The sequence below is a fragment of the Hyperolius riggenbachi genome, chromosome 7, assembly GCF_040937935.1.
Source record: "Hyperolius riggenbachi isolate aHypRig1 chromosome 7, aHypRig1.pri, whole genome shotgun sequence".
In the NCBI taxonomy this organism is placed as follows: domain Eukaryota; kingdom Metazoa; phylum Chordata; class Amphibia; order Anura; family Hyperoliidae; genus Hyperolius; species Hyperolius riggenbachi.
The window spans coordinates 131,574,364-131,589,152 of NC_090652.1; the positions used below are offsets into that span (position 1 = coordinate 131,574,364).

Sequence of the window (14,789 nt, forward strand, 5' to 3'; positions counted from 1 at the left end):
TGTTTTGAAAAGCACATGCTGCCACACACTAGTCTCCTCCTGTTCTCATTGGAAGGAGGATGTCATTGGTGGTTGCTACTTACCTTCTTTCCTACAGTGGATTTTATTTGGTGGGGTTCAATGGTGTACTACTGACCTATTACAGAGGGGTAACGATAAATGGAGTGCAGGCAGAAGGTAGCCAGTCAATCTTCTAGAATGGTGGTAATGTGAGTGCATTTCATCCCCATAATTAATAGCAAAAAAAGTTTCTGTTCTATGTTAGCCAAACAAATGATGTAGGTAGAAAAAACAAAGTTTTGTAAAAGTAATAACTTTTAATGGCTAACTGATAGAGTTAAATTATGCAAGCTTTCAGGCATTTACTTCCCTTCTTAAGGCATATTTCCAGATGTTAGCTGAAAAAAACACTGATACAGGTAAATAGTAAACATGAAGATGACAATTTGTGCTGGTTACTATTTAGCAGTTAGAGGTCAGGTGATCAGTAGGCTGGAGTCAGCGAGCTCATGCAAGTAAATATGAAGCCCAGCAGGTTTCTGAAGATCATTAAGTTAAGTCAGTCACGTTAAATAAGGTGTCATAAAACATTATGGCCTTGATTCATCATTGTCTTTGCAATAACTTTTTCCAGTTCGTTAAATTACCGAATTCGAAGTTTATCGATTTCTAGTTGTATTCATCAAGGTTTTTCCGCATTCGGTGTGACTTCGCTAAAATATCAATAACAATGCGGTAACCATTCAGTAACGTGTCGATATTTCCATTTTACAGCGGTAAATTAACAGAAGGCCATACGATTCCCATGGAATTGTGGGTAAAAAGGCAGTCCTTTGAACACACAACGTAGCAACATTCTGAATAAGGCTTAACACCTGGACCAGGATTCTTGAAGTGGCTTGGGACAATCCCACAATTTCGCCAGCTACGGCTTGATAATAGCCTTTTCTGAAAAAATGTACTGCAGCTAGCAATTTAGTTAACCCTGGCACTGCCTGTGTTCTCTTACAAGATGATTCAAGAGAAATGCTGATGTTCTGGTATAGCAAATAAATCCATCCTCTTGCAAATTTATATGGTTCTAGACCTTATTCTTGCCCTTCTGTGCCTTTGAATCACTCTCAGCTGATACATAACCACTTCAAATGGCCCCATCTTCTGTCAGCAATGATCTGACAGGAATAACAACAGAGCAGTGAGGGAGATAACTAATCCTAAATTTAACGCTAAACCACGCCTATTTCATTTTCATGAATTGCACTTTCTTCCGTTTTATCGCATCATAACCGATTGATTACCGAATGATCGCAAACAGCTGTAGATAACTTTGATGAATCCTGAAATCAACTTATCGAGTTCAGTATTTTACTGAGCTGTCGGTAATTGATTCGATAAGTCTTGATGAATCGAGGCCTATGTGCCTTTCACATCATAATTCCATACCTGTCAAAACCTATAAGAACTCTCTCCTGATACACCTTCTGAACAAGGCCAAAATAGTAATAACTAAAAACTGGAAGTTGCACAGAGTGCCTACCTTCATAGATTGGTTACTTAATATTGAATACATGTATCACATGGAAGAGGCCAGACTCAAAAAGCAGATACAAAACAAAAAATGCTTATGTTTTGGGCTAAATGGGTGGGATTCAGGGATTCAGATAAATGTAAACAACTATTAAAGTAACCTCATAGACCTAGGACCTTTGAAACTACCGTAGTAGAAAAAACTCATGGCCTTCCTGTTCTGTTTTCTTTTGCATTTGTTTCCCTAAATAAGTTCCTCCCACCCTTATGTTTTTCAGTAGAGTTCAGAGGTCTGATTATTTAAAAAGTGACATGTCTGATGTAACTCAAGAAACTGATATTTGTAGGTCATACATTTAGTTGGGAAATAGGGAAATACTTGAGGTTACATTCTACAAAAATAACTATAAAAAGCATTGGAAGCCTCTGTTGTTAAATGGAACAGAAGCTGCAACATAATATAGGTCGCAGTGATTGTTGTATTTAACCAACAGTAGACTGATGGCTGGCCTACAGTTATTCTATATGTTTTTCTGTTTCTATACTGTGTATTTGGTATATTATTGTAACAGCCTAGTTAAATATCTTTTCCTTTTATACTGTCATGAAAAGTTATTTGACTACTATAATAAAATGAACCATATGTATAATAAATATACCAGATTTTGGGTTAAATTAGATGATTAAATGTTACGTATACATTATTTATTAATAAAGATGTATTGAGAATAAAGATGCTGCACAGATGCTATATTCTAGGAGAAGGATTTGGGTGACCAAAAATAGCAAGACCTCTGTGTGATACATGCTATAAGCCAATGTATTTCTTCTCTGTAGAATGGAAAACAAAAGTTTGGTTTCTTAAAACAGAAAGAATTTACGATAATTCAGGTTGGAGTGAGCTCGGAGATGTCTTCCAGTGCATCACTGCTGAATATATGCAAATTAACCATTGTTGCCCTTAAAAGCTAAACACACCTCCAGAACCGCTGGAATGCAATGATGTGACAGCTTGTTAATTTGTACAGAGCCAGAATAATCCAACATGCATACAGACTGTTTCGGATTGGTTGATCCTCATCAGTGCATGGCATGGATTAATTTGGCTCTATGAATAAGGCTTGAAACACCCAGCAGTGTTTTGCTTTCTATACAGTTAACATTGCTTTTACACTGATTCCATTGCCATGTAGTCTGGGGAATGGTGTTATTTTTTGTTTGTGTCTTGTCTTTTCTTTAGCAGCAGGTATATGAATGGTCTTTCTGTACCATGCCTAAGATATTTTCTACAGAGTTAGGAGTAAAGTTGGCATGTGTTTGATTAGTTGATTCAGGGTAGTGAATTGATGATGTTGAAAGAGTTAAGAGATCTTTAACCACTTCTGTACCACAGGTTTTTTACCCTAAAAAAGCTCATCCCATTCATTTGTGAATAATTGTATCACTACTTATCACACCAAAATGATCTATATATTATTTTTTGCGGGACAAACTTGGCTTTCTTTGGGCAGTACTTTTTGCTAGGAATTATATTATGTTATATGCACTTTAAAGGGAGGAAGAAGAAAAAAAAGTCTCAGCTTTCAGCCATTGTAGTTTAAAAATAAAATGTGCTAATGTTAAAAAATAATTAAAATGTATTTAATTTTTCTATAGGAAAGTGTATAATGGTGTATTTGGATGTAGCTTTACATTTTGGCCACAAGATGGTGCTATACTAACTCCGTGTTCTAAAAATAGAAAACAGAACTAAGTGTTTACATGTGTTTACAGGTGTATATATACAGGGATGTAGATAAGCATGGCAGAAGTACAGAAGTGGTTAAGTGAATAGTTCCTTAAATGGTACTTGATATGATATAATGATATAAAGAGTAAAAAAAAAAGTCCCAATCCTACGATGAACTAAGCTGTGTTCCTTTTTTCTATTTTTTCACTGCACGGGTTAAAATGCCAGGGCTCTGATTAAAAGTTCTGTACAGTTATACTTCAGTGAGACTGTAGGGTAACTCTCACTGATAAATAATTACAGACTAGTAACTTTTGCATGACAGAGAGACAATTCTAAGTCAAGAGAAAAGATAAAAAAGTGTCAATAGCTCAACATGGGGGTTGTGGCACATCTAAAATATTCATCATTTAGCTGAGACAATAGAAACGTTAATCCTGTTCACAAACACGATTGTTGCATTTTACTGGCTCCCATGTGTTTCTTCATTTGAAAGCTGTCTTTTCTCATCTGACATGGAGGCACAGTATTTCAAGCAGCATGTTGATGGCTAGGTCAGCACTCTAAACTTCACCTGAGTGCATAGACTGCTTTAATCCTGGGTTACCTTTTAAACATAAAATAAGACCATGTGATTCCTATTTAGGAGAAGGACTATAGATACGCTGATCTTATCCATTTATTTTCAGATCAGGTGTGCTTTAAAGTGAACCTGAAACATTAGAAGATGCAGCATTTATACTTACCTGGGGCTTCCTCCAACTCCATTTACTACATTGCCTCCCTTGCAGTCCTCCTGGCAGCTCTGTTCTTCTACGATTTTGCGTGGTAGTATGTCCAGTCGCCATCAGACATGCTGCAGTGTGTATGCAGAGTACATGGGGCTCAGGTTTACTTTAACATCTATGTTCTATAGTTCAAAGAGTGGGTGCTAAATCAAAACCAATAATGACAGTGAGGGTTGCAGCAAGACTAGTTGATAATTTTTGGGGAAAACAAAAAAAAACTCTTTACTCTCAAAACATCTGCTTGCAAAAGCCTGGAACACAGAGATTAAATGTTGTCAAAATGGAGGTTATTAGATTCTAATAGAACTGCAATGTTTTTGTACTGCCGATTCCCCTTCACAGTTCTGTCTTTAGAACTGGTGCCTACTCTTCCCATGCCAGTCAGCAGTAAGTCAAAGCTTAGTTTTATAGAAATGTACATGTTGTCTAGATTGGGATAAGTCTATCTGGACTTGCATTCCCGAAGTTTAAAAATCTCAAAGATGCAGCAAAGACTGTAGCACAGATAAACAGACAAACATGATGTATATATCATCTAAAAGCTGGCCTGCCCCATTTAAAAAGAAAAGAAAGAGAAAAGAGAATGATCAAAATAAATAATGAACTCCTACCTAGATTGAGAAGCAGCAATTAAGCAAAGGTTCACAAATTTACAATGTGCGTGTTCAACTAAATAAGGGTTCTCCTGGGGCAGCACAAATTTATGGGGGGAGGAATGCAATATATGTTATGAGTAAATGTATTTCTTTTTGCAGTTTTTTGCTTGCTAGAAAGTTTTTGCTTTATATTTAATTGGTGTTTAAAGGAGCATTGTCTTTATGTCTGTGTGTTAGCAAAGACTTGACTTATGTTTTGCAAATCTTGAAGGTCTTGATACCACTACAGAAGGCAAATTGTTCACTTTCAAGTCTCCTTGCTTGGCTAGCAGAGAGACAAGGTAGTCACTGGTAAAACATTGTATAAGAGATTGCTACAGTGTTCTTAAATGTAAATAGCTATTGCTTGACTTTATATTAATAATTTTCTTTCATCCAATTCCATATATGCTCACTGTTTGAGTACTATCTTAGCCTCTTCAGGACTGTAGGCTTACACCCCCCTAGTGACCAGGCTTTTTTTACACTTCAGTGCTCTTCAGCTTTAAGAGCTTGCTGCAGAGCTGTAGAAGGCAGCACTGTAAGGATCCCCCCTTGTAGCGTATTCTGTCCATTGCAGTGGAGCTGCAAACGGACAGTTCTGGCTTATCTGCTTGCATTCGGTTGTGAATTTGCAATGGGTCTCATTGTCATTTGCAATCGCTCTGCAGTTCTGGGCAGCTCAGGATAATGTCGTCATTCCACCAATTGCTTGTTGCAGCTAAGCTTTGGCCAGATAGGCCTGGGTTTCCTGTATGCATGTTGTTACATAATTCTGCATGTATTTCTTATGGGGGTCCTTTGCATTCACAAACAGCTAGCAAATGGTAATCAAGCCAGTTTAGGATTGAGTGATTACCATTCAGCTGTGTGGAGATTTGCATAACTGCATCCATTGGCTGATGCCAGCATAAAGGTCTGCCTCCCATTTCATGCCCCACCCATCATAGTGGTCACTACGCTGATCTACTGGGCACCTGGTTACTCTGTATAGTTCTGTTGTTGTAGTTCCATGCAACCTTATTACTTGTGCTTTAGCTAGTTCTTGATAAATATATATGCAGACTTGCTAATATATATTTATCCGTTAGTTGAGCTGTTTGTTATTTTTACAGTCACTGATATACGTATCCGCGCCTATAGATATCTCAGCTGCTTTGTGGACTAGGTAATTTCTCCAAAACCCAATATTGTCACTATAGTAAAAATGTCCACAGCGCTCAATAAAAATTGTAACTCTTTAATTAATATAATTAATCATAAAATAGATAATTGACCTTAGACTAATTGATAGCACCTTCCCCTTTAAATACACCAACATATGCTTGCCACTCACACAGTTGCACTGCAGTGACCACACATACAAAAATAAAAAAGGGGATCCCGGTAAAAGATCAAAAATTTCAGAACTGATAGTTCAATATTGCACAGATCTGTATCTTTAAAATGTCACACTTGCGTGTAATCAGTATTCCACGGTGCACACACCAAATCCACGAAGCTAATGGCGATAATGCTCAACCAGAAAGTTTCTTATGCATGCAATAAATAGATTGGTAGGAGGTATTAAGTTCATGTATACTGCACCACTTGGAAGTGAAGATCCTCCGTGCACATCGGCAGACTCCGGAGACGCTCCTATTACCCGCACAAGGGAGGAGAGGGAAGTCCGGTCACGCTATTGCGCTGGGTGTATATCTCATACGCCGCTGGCGTCCACTGCAGCTGGACGCTCTCTCGTGCGGCTTGTTGGTTCCACGCTGGCTCGGGCAATCCCCAGTGACGTCACTGTTCGCGTGATAACGTAGGACACTGACGTTTCGAGGGGTAATGCCCCCCTTCTTCAGAGCTGTCCCTCATTGGCCCTTACCAGCTTATGAATACCACCTCTTCATTTAGACTCCTCCCATTCCTCCATGGTTACAATTCCTCAGCGTGACAAAGCTTTGTTTACATAGCTATCTTGAAATACTCTATGAAGATTTTAACAATATCAGAATTCATTCATTTATAAAAGCATAGAACTCAAAATCGCAATTTAATCCTTTAGGGACCATAGTATCCATGGAGAATATCCATAAAGATTCCATTCGTGACAGTTTCTTTATATAATCACCTCCTCTCCATTCTTTCTCCACTTTTTGTACTCCACAGAAGGATGAGCCCTCTATTGAACACCTATGAAATTCCTTATAATGTGCGGACAGGGGATGCTTAGCATTGCCTTTTCCAATGTTATATAGATGTTCCCCTAGTCTTTTTTTCAACGCACGTTTAGTTCTTCCTATATACTGTTTGTTACAGGGGCAGCATATCATGTATACCACCCCTTTCGTTGAGCAAGAAAAATTGCCTTTTATAGGAAAACTGTTTCCATTGAAGGATGAGATAACCTCCTGTGTTACTCTATTGCCCATAGTTGCCACACACATCCCACATTCACCACATCTTCTGAATTTGGATCCCTTATTCTTTAATTGGGGATTTATAATGGTAGGTGCTATGATCTGACCCATATTGGTGCTCCTTCTAAAAATAATTCTGGGATCTTGTTCTATACATGTATTCAAATGTTCATCCTCTTTTAGAACACCCCAGTACCTATTTATTATAGTTTTAATTTTATATGCCTGTTCACAGTAATCAAACAGCAGAGCTGGCGACTGTTCAGACCATTTTTCTTTATACTGTTTCTCCTTTAATAATTCTTCTCTATTAACATCTTCCAGTTCTCTAACAGCAATCTCCAATGATTCATCCTCATAACCTTTGTCTATAAATCGATTCTTTAAAATTTCTGCCTCATTGTTATAATCTTCCAGTTTGGAGCAATTGCGCTTTAAACGCAAAAATTGCCCCTTGGGGACATTCACCAACCATCTAGCTAGATGGCAACTGTCTATGTCAATAAAACTGTTGCAGTCTACCGGTTTAAAGAAAGTTTTTGTGTGTAAGGTATCACAATCTAGAAACACCGTGAGATCTAAAAAATTTACTGTACTCCTACTGTACTCAGCTGTGAACTTAAGATTATATTCATTTATATTAATATTATTCAAAAATCCTTCCAACGATTCCTGTTCCCCTCTCCAAATAAAAAATGCATCATCGATAAAACGGCGCCAGAACACGAGGCCCGCGCCGGAGCACATGGACCACCGGCCGAGGACATGTTCCTCCCAGTGTGCCATGTACAAATTTGCAAATGCCGGCGCGAACCTCGTGCCCATCGCCGTACCCATCACCTGTAAATAATAATTGGCATCAAAATAAAAATAATTGTGCTTTAAAATAAAATTCATAGCTTCCAATATAAATGTTATTTGTTCATGTTTTAGAGTTACATCCTGTTGTAAAAAATATTGCGCTGCCTGTAAACCCTTCTGATGTTCAATTACCGTGTACAGTGAGCTGACATCAACTGTACATAGTATGTCACCCTTCTCCCACTTAAATTTGTTAAGTTCTCTCAAAAAATGACCAGTATCCTTAAGATAAGCTGGTGTGGTGACCACCTGTTTTTGCAAAAAAGTATCAACATATTTGGATAGGTTAGTACTTAAAGACCCGATCCCCGATATTATGGGACGGCCCGGAGGGTTATGTGCGTCCTTATGGACTTTTGGAAGGTGATAATACACTGGCAGTCTTGGTCGGTCGACCAATAAAAAATCATACTCTTTCTTATTAATTATCCCTATAGTTTTGCCACCATCTAAAAACTCTCGCATTTTCTTTTTATACAGTTGTGTTGGATCACTTCTTAATCTTTGATAGGTACTACCATCCTTCAACTGTCTATATGCTTCTCTCATGTAATCATCTGTGTCTTGCAACACCACTCCTCCCCCTTTGTCAGCTGGCCGTATAATAACCGAAGAATCCTCTTTCAGGGCCATCATAGCTTTACGCTCACATTTAGTCAAATTATCTCTAGATTTCCGATTGAAATTGGTTTTCCTTATATCATTAGTAACCATAGTTTCAAATGTCGTCATTGCTTTGCTATATTCAAATGCTGGAAAAAATTTGGATTTTGGTTTTAAATCAGTATGATAATAAATGCTTTCCACCTGATCATCTGCTCTCTGTTGTGTTTTAGAAGAGTTTTTAACAAAATACTTTTTTAAACATAATTTCCTCATAAATTTTTTAAGATCAATGAACATGTTAAATTTATTTGCCTTGGAAGAAGGTGCAAATTTGAGGCCTCTATTAAGTATAGAGACCTCCGACTCTGACAGGGTTTTACTGCTAAGATTAAAAATCCCCTTTGGGGTTATATCAATCTTTTTATGTTTTATTCTTTTAATTTTTTTGGAGTACTTACCTCCTCTACACCCTCTAACATGTTTCGATTCCTCTTTCCTCCCCCTAAAAAAGAGACCATAGAGGATTGGTTCTCTCCTCCTTTATCCCTCTTTCTATTTTTATGGTGGTCTGTTGTTTTTTTATTAATAATAGGGTCCTCATTTCTCATGCCCAATTTCAAGGCTGTGCGATAGTCCAAAAACTGGGGTTTGGATGTACTCGATTTGGGCGTTTGGGGCATCCTGGACTGTTTGTCCAATCTATATGGGGAATTTTTAGCTGATCTACGAGGAGAATCTGCTAATAGAGCAGTATATTTATTTTGCAGTTTAATTGTATTCGTATTTCTCTCCTTTGGAATGGCACCCTCTAAGTGCTTTATTCTCAGATGGGATGTACTCTTTTCCTTATCTCCGCTACTTTTATCCTTTACATTAATATTTAAGTCAGTGTCTTCCGAACTATTCTCTGGAGGCTTTCCTCCAATGTCATTTTTCTTTATAATGGATTTGGTAGGTGTTTTATTGATGCTTAGTCTCTGGTCCGCATTACCAGGTGGACCCTCCTTAATGGTTAAGTCCCCCACGGTCTGCGGCTCCAGCACACCGCATGCTATCTCCAGCTGGATCTCAGGGTCTAACTGAGACACCCCAAAACTGACGGCTCCATCCTGTGCACCCAAGCCAGGCGGGCCCACATCCATATCCACACCCGCCACGGTCTGGGGCACCAGAATGGATCCCCCAGTGGCCTCTGAGTCCTTCTCCCGGTGCACACTAGCATCATTACCATGGTTCTCTTTACCTGTGGGTGTACTCAGATTATTCACTTTAGCTTTTGCACATTCCATATTTTCAGCAATATTTCTTCTTGTATTCAACATCATACCATCTCTCTGGAATTTCTTAGTTTTTCTCTTTATAATCTCCTCCTCTAAAGAGGTGAGTCTGGTTTGAATGCTCATTTCCATTGTTTTATACACTTCAGTCTCATTAAACTGCTCTATATTGGTATAAGCCTTTCTAATTTCCTCACCAGATTCTAGGAGTTGGATCTTCCTTACCTCTAAAAGGAAGCCCAAAACCTGCATGGAGAAACTATGGAACATCTTATCCCATGCAATTTGATTGTCCCCATATTGTAAATCTGCTGAAAGATTTTTATATAAATACAACCCGACAGGACATTTATCATTTGATATATACTGATCTAGCGTAAATATTTCCCATAGATTTTTTGTTTCGGATGTCAATAATTTCTCCAAAGTTCTACATTGATACTTAATAGTTTCTGTTTCAAAACTGACATTTTGAACTTGCAGAGCCTCTTGGGCAAAAAACTGTTCTAATCTGTTATACCTATCACGTCTGTATTGCCATAGATTGGCACTTGTAGCTATTGATCCTTCCATAAGGCCTTCCATTAGGCAGCGAGATAACAGTATTGGAGAAAAAGATTTTTTGGGGTGTCTCAGTTAGACCCTGAGATCCAGCTGGAGATAGCATGCGGTGTGCTGGAGCCGCAGACCGTGGGGGACTTAACCATTAAGGAGGGTCCACCTGGTAATGCGGACCAGAGACTAAGCATCAATAAAACACCTACCAAATCCATTATAAAGAAAAATGACATTGGAGGAAAGCCTCCAGAGAATAGTTCGGAAGACACTGACTTAAATATTAATGTAAAGGATAAAAGTAGCGGAGATAAGGAAAAGAGTACATCCCATCTGAGAATAAAGCACTTAGAGGGTGCCATTCCAAAGGAGAGAAATACGAATACAATTAAACTGCAAAATAAATATACTGCTCTATTAGCAGATTCTCCTCGTAGATCAGCTAAAAATTCCCCATATAGATTGGACAAACAGTCCAGGATGCCCCAAACGCCCAAATCGAGTACATCCAAACCCCAGTTTTTGGACTATCGCACAGCCTTGAAATTGGGCATGAGAAATGAGGACCCTATTATTAATAAAAAAACAACAGACCACCATAAAAATAGAAAGAGGGATAAAGGAGGAGAGAACCAATCCTCTATGGTCTCTTTTTTAGGGGGAGGAAAGAGGAATCGAAACATGTTAGAGGGTGTAGAGGAGGTAAGTACTCCAAAAAAATTAAAAGAATAAAACATAAAAAGATTGATATAACCCCAAAGGGGATTTTTAATCTTAGCAGTAAAACCCTGTCAGAGTCGGAGGTCTCTATACTTAATAGAGGCCTCAAATTTGCACCTTCTTCCAAGGCAAATAAATTTAACATGTTCATTGATCTTAAAAAAATTTATGAGGAAATTATGTTTAAAAAAGTATTTTGTTAAAAACTCTTCTAAAACACAACAGAGAGCAGATGATCAGGTGGAAAGCATTTATTATCATACTGATTTAAAACCAAAATCCAAATTTTTTCCAGCATTTGAATATAGCAAAGCAATGACGACATTTGAAACTATGGTTACTAATGATATAAGGAAAACCAATTTCAATCGGAAATCTAGAGATAATTTGACTAAATGTGAGCGTAAAGCTATGATGGCCCTGAAAGAGGATTCTTCGGTTATTATACGGCCAGCTGACAAAGGGGGAGGAGTGGTGTTGCAAGACACAGATGATTACATGAGAGAAGCATATAGACAGTTGAAGGATGGTAGTACCTATCAAAGATTAAGAAGTGATCCAACACAACTGTATAAAAAGAAAATGCGAGAGTTTTTAGATGGTGGCAAAACTATAGGGATAATTAATAAGAAAGAGTATGATTTTTTATTGGTCGACCGACCAAGACTGCCAGTGTATTATCACCTTCCAAAAGTCCATAAGGACGCACATAACCCTCCGGGCCGTCCCATAATATCGGGGATCGGGTCTTTAAGTACTAACCTATCCAAATATGTTGATACTTTTTTGCAAAAACAGGTGGTCACCACACCAGCTTATCTTAAGGATACTGGTCATTTTTTGAGAGAACTTAACAAATTTAAGTGGGAGAAGGGTGACATACTATGTACAGTTGATGTCAGCTCACTGTACACGGTAATTGAACATCAGAAGGGTTTACAGGCAGCGCAATATTTTTTACAACAGGATGTAACTCTAAAACATGAACAAATAACATTTATATTGGAAGCTATGAATTTTATTTTAAAGCACAATTATTTTTATTTTGATGCCAATTATTATTTACAGGTGATGGGTACGGCGATGGGCACGAGGTTCGCGCCGGCATTTGCAAATTTGTACATGGCACACTGGGAGGAACATGTCCTCGGCCGGTGGTCCATGTGCTCCGGCGCGGGCCTCGTGTTCTGGCGCCGTTTTATCGATGATGCATTTTTTATTTGGAGAGGGGAACAGGAATCGTTGGAAGGATTTTTGAATAATATTAATATAAATGAATATAATCTTAAGTTCACAGCTGAGTACAGTAGGAGTACAGTAAATTTTTTAGATCTCACGGTGTTTCTAGATTGTGATACCTTACACACAAAAACTTTCTTTAAACCGGTAGACTGCAACAGTTTTATTGACATAGACAGTTGCCATCTAGCTAGATGGTTGGTGAATGTCCCCAAGGGGCAATTTTTGCGTTTAAAGCGCAATTGCTCCAAACTGGAAGATTATAACAATGAGGCAGAAATTTTAAAGAATCGATTTATAGACAAAGGTTATGAGGATGAATCATTGGAGATTGCTGTTAGAGAACTGGAAGATGTTAATAGAGAAGAATTATTAAAGGAGAAACAGTATAAAGAAAAATGGTCTGAACAGTCGCCAGCTCTGCTGTTTGATTACTGTGAACAGGCATATAAAATTAAAACTATAATAAATAGGTACTGGGGTGTTCTAAAAGAGGATGAACATTTGAATACATGTATAGAACAAGATCCCAGAATTATTTTTAGAAGGAGCACCAATATGGGTCAGATCATAGCACCTACCATTATAAATCCCCAATTAAAGAATAAGGGATCCAAATTCAGAAGATGTGGTGAATGTGGGATGTGTGTGGCAACTATGGGCAATAGAGTAACACAGGAGGTTATCTCATCCTTCAATGGAAACAGTTTTCCTATAAAAGGCAATTTTTCTTGCTCAACGAAAGGGGTGGTATACATGATATGCTGCCCCTGTAACAAACAGTATATAGGAAGAACTAAACGTGCGTTGAAAAAAAGACTAGGGGAACATCTATATAACATTGGAAAAGGCAATGCTAAGCATCCCCTGTCCGCACATTATAAGGAATTTCATAGGTGTTCAATAGAGGGCTCATCCTTCTGTGGAGTACAAAAAGTGGAGAAAGAATGGAGAGGAGGTGATTATATAAAGAAACTGTCACGAATGGAATCTTTATGGATATTCTCCATGGATACTATGGTCCCTAAAGGATTAAATTGCGATTTTGAGTTCTATGCTTTTATAAATGAATGAATTCTGATATTGTTAAAATCTTCATAGAGTATTTCAAGATAGCTATGTAAACAAAGCTTTGTCACGCTGAGGAATTGTAACCATGGAGGAATGGGAGGAGTCTAAATGAAGAGGTGGTATTCATAAGCTGGTAAGGGCCAATGAGGGACAGCTCTGAAGAAGGGGGGCGTTACCCCTCGAAACGTCAGTGTCCTACGTTATCACGCGAACAGTGACGTCACTGGGGATTGCCCGAGCCAGCGTGGAACCAACAAGCCGCACGAGAGAGCGTCCAGCTGCAGTGGACGCCAGCGGCGTATGAGATATACACCCAGCGCAATAGCGTGACCGGACTTCCCTCTCCTCCCTTGTGCGGGTAATAGGAGCGTCTCCGGAGTCTGCCGATGTGCACGGAGGATCTTCACTTCCAAGTGGTGCAGTATACATGAACTTAATACCTCCTACCAATCTATTTATTGCATGCATAAGAAACTTTCTGGTTGAGCATTATCGCCAGTAGCTTCGTGGATTTGGTGTGTGCACCGTGGAATACTGATTACACGCAAGTGTGACATTTTAAAGATACAGATCTGTGCAATATTGAACTATCAGTTCTGAAATTTTTGATCTTTTACCGGGATCCCCTTTTTTATTTTTGTATGTGTGGTCACTGCAGTGCAACTGTGTGAGTGGCAAGCATATGTTGGTGTATTTAAAGGGGAAGGTGCTATCAATTAGTCTAAGGTCAATTATCTATTTTATGATTAATTATATTAATTAAAGAGTTACAATTTTTATTGAGCGCTGTGGACATTTTTACTATAGTGACAATATTGGGTTTTGGAGAAATTACCTAGTCCACAAAGCAGCTGAGATATCTATAGGCGCGGATACGTATATCAGTGACTGTAAGTTTAACATATCTTTTTCTCCAATACTGTTATCTCGCTGCCTAATGGAAGGCCTTATGGAAGGATCAATAGCTACAAGTGCCAATCTATGGCAATACAGACGTGATAGGTATAACAGATTAGAACAGTTTTTTGCCCAAGAGGCTCTGCAAGTTCAAAATGTCAGTTTTGAAACAGAAACTATTAAGTATCAATGTAGAACTTTGGAGAAATTATTGACATCCGAAACAAAAAATCTATGGGAAATATTTACGCTAGATCAGTATATATCAAATGATAAATGTCCTGTCGGGTTGTATTTATATAAAAATCTTTCAGCAGATTTACAATATGGGGACAATCAAATTGCATGGGATAAGATGTTCCATAGTTTCTCCATGCAGGTTTTGGGCTTCCTTTTAGAGGTAAGGAAGATCCAACTCCTAGAATCTGGTGAGGAAATTAGAAAGGCTTATACCAATATAGAGCAGTTTAATGAGACTG

At 38.3% G+C, this 14,789-nt stretch overlaps 1 protein-coding gene across 9 annotated transcripts in view; it reads left to right on the forward strand.

Moving 5' to 3' along the window:
- Positions 1-14,789, forward strand: part of RBFOX1 (RNA binding fox-1 homolog 1) — a 967,082-nt gene that overhangs the window by 802,036 nt on the left and 150,257 nt on the right. The window lies entirely within an intron of this gene.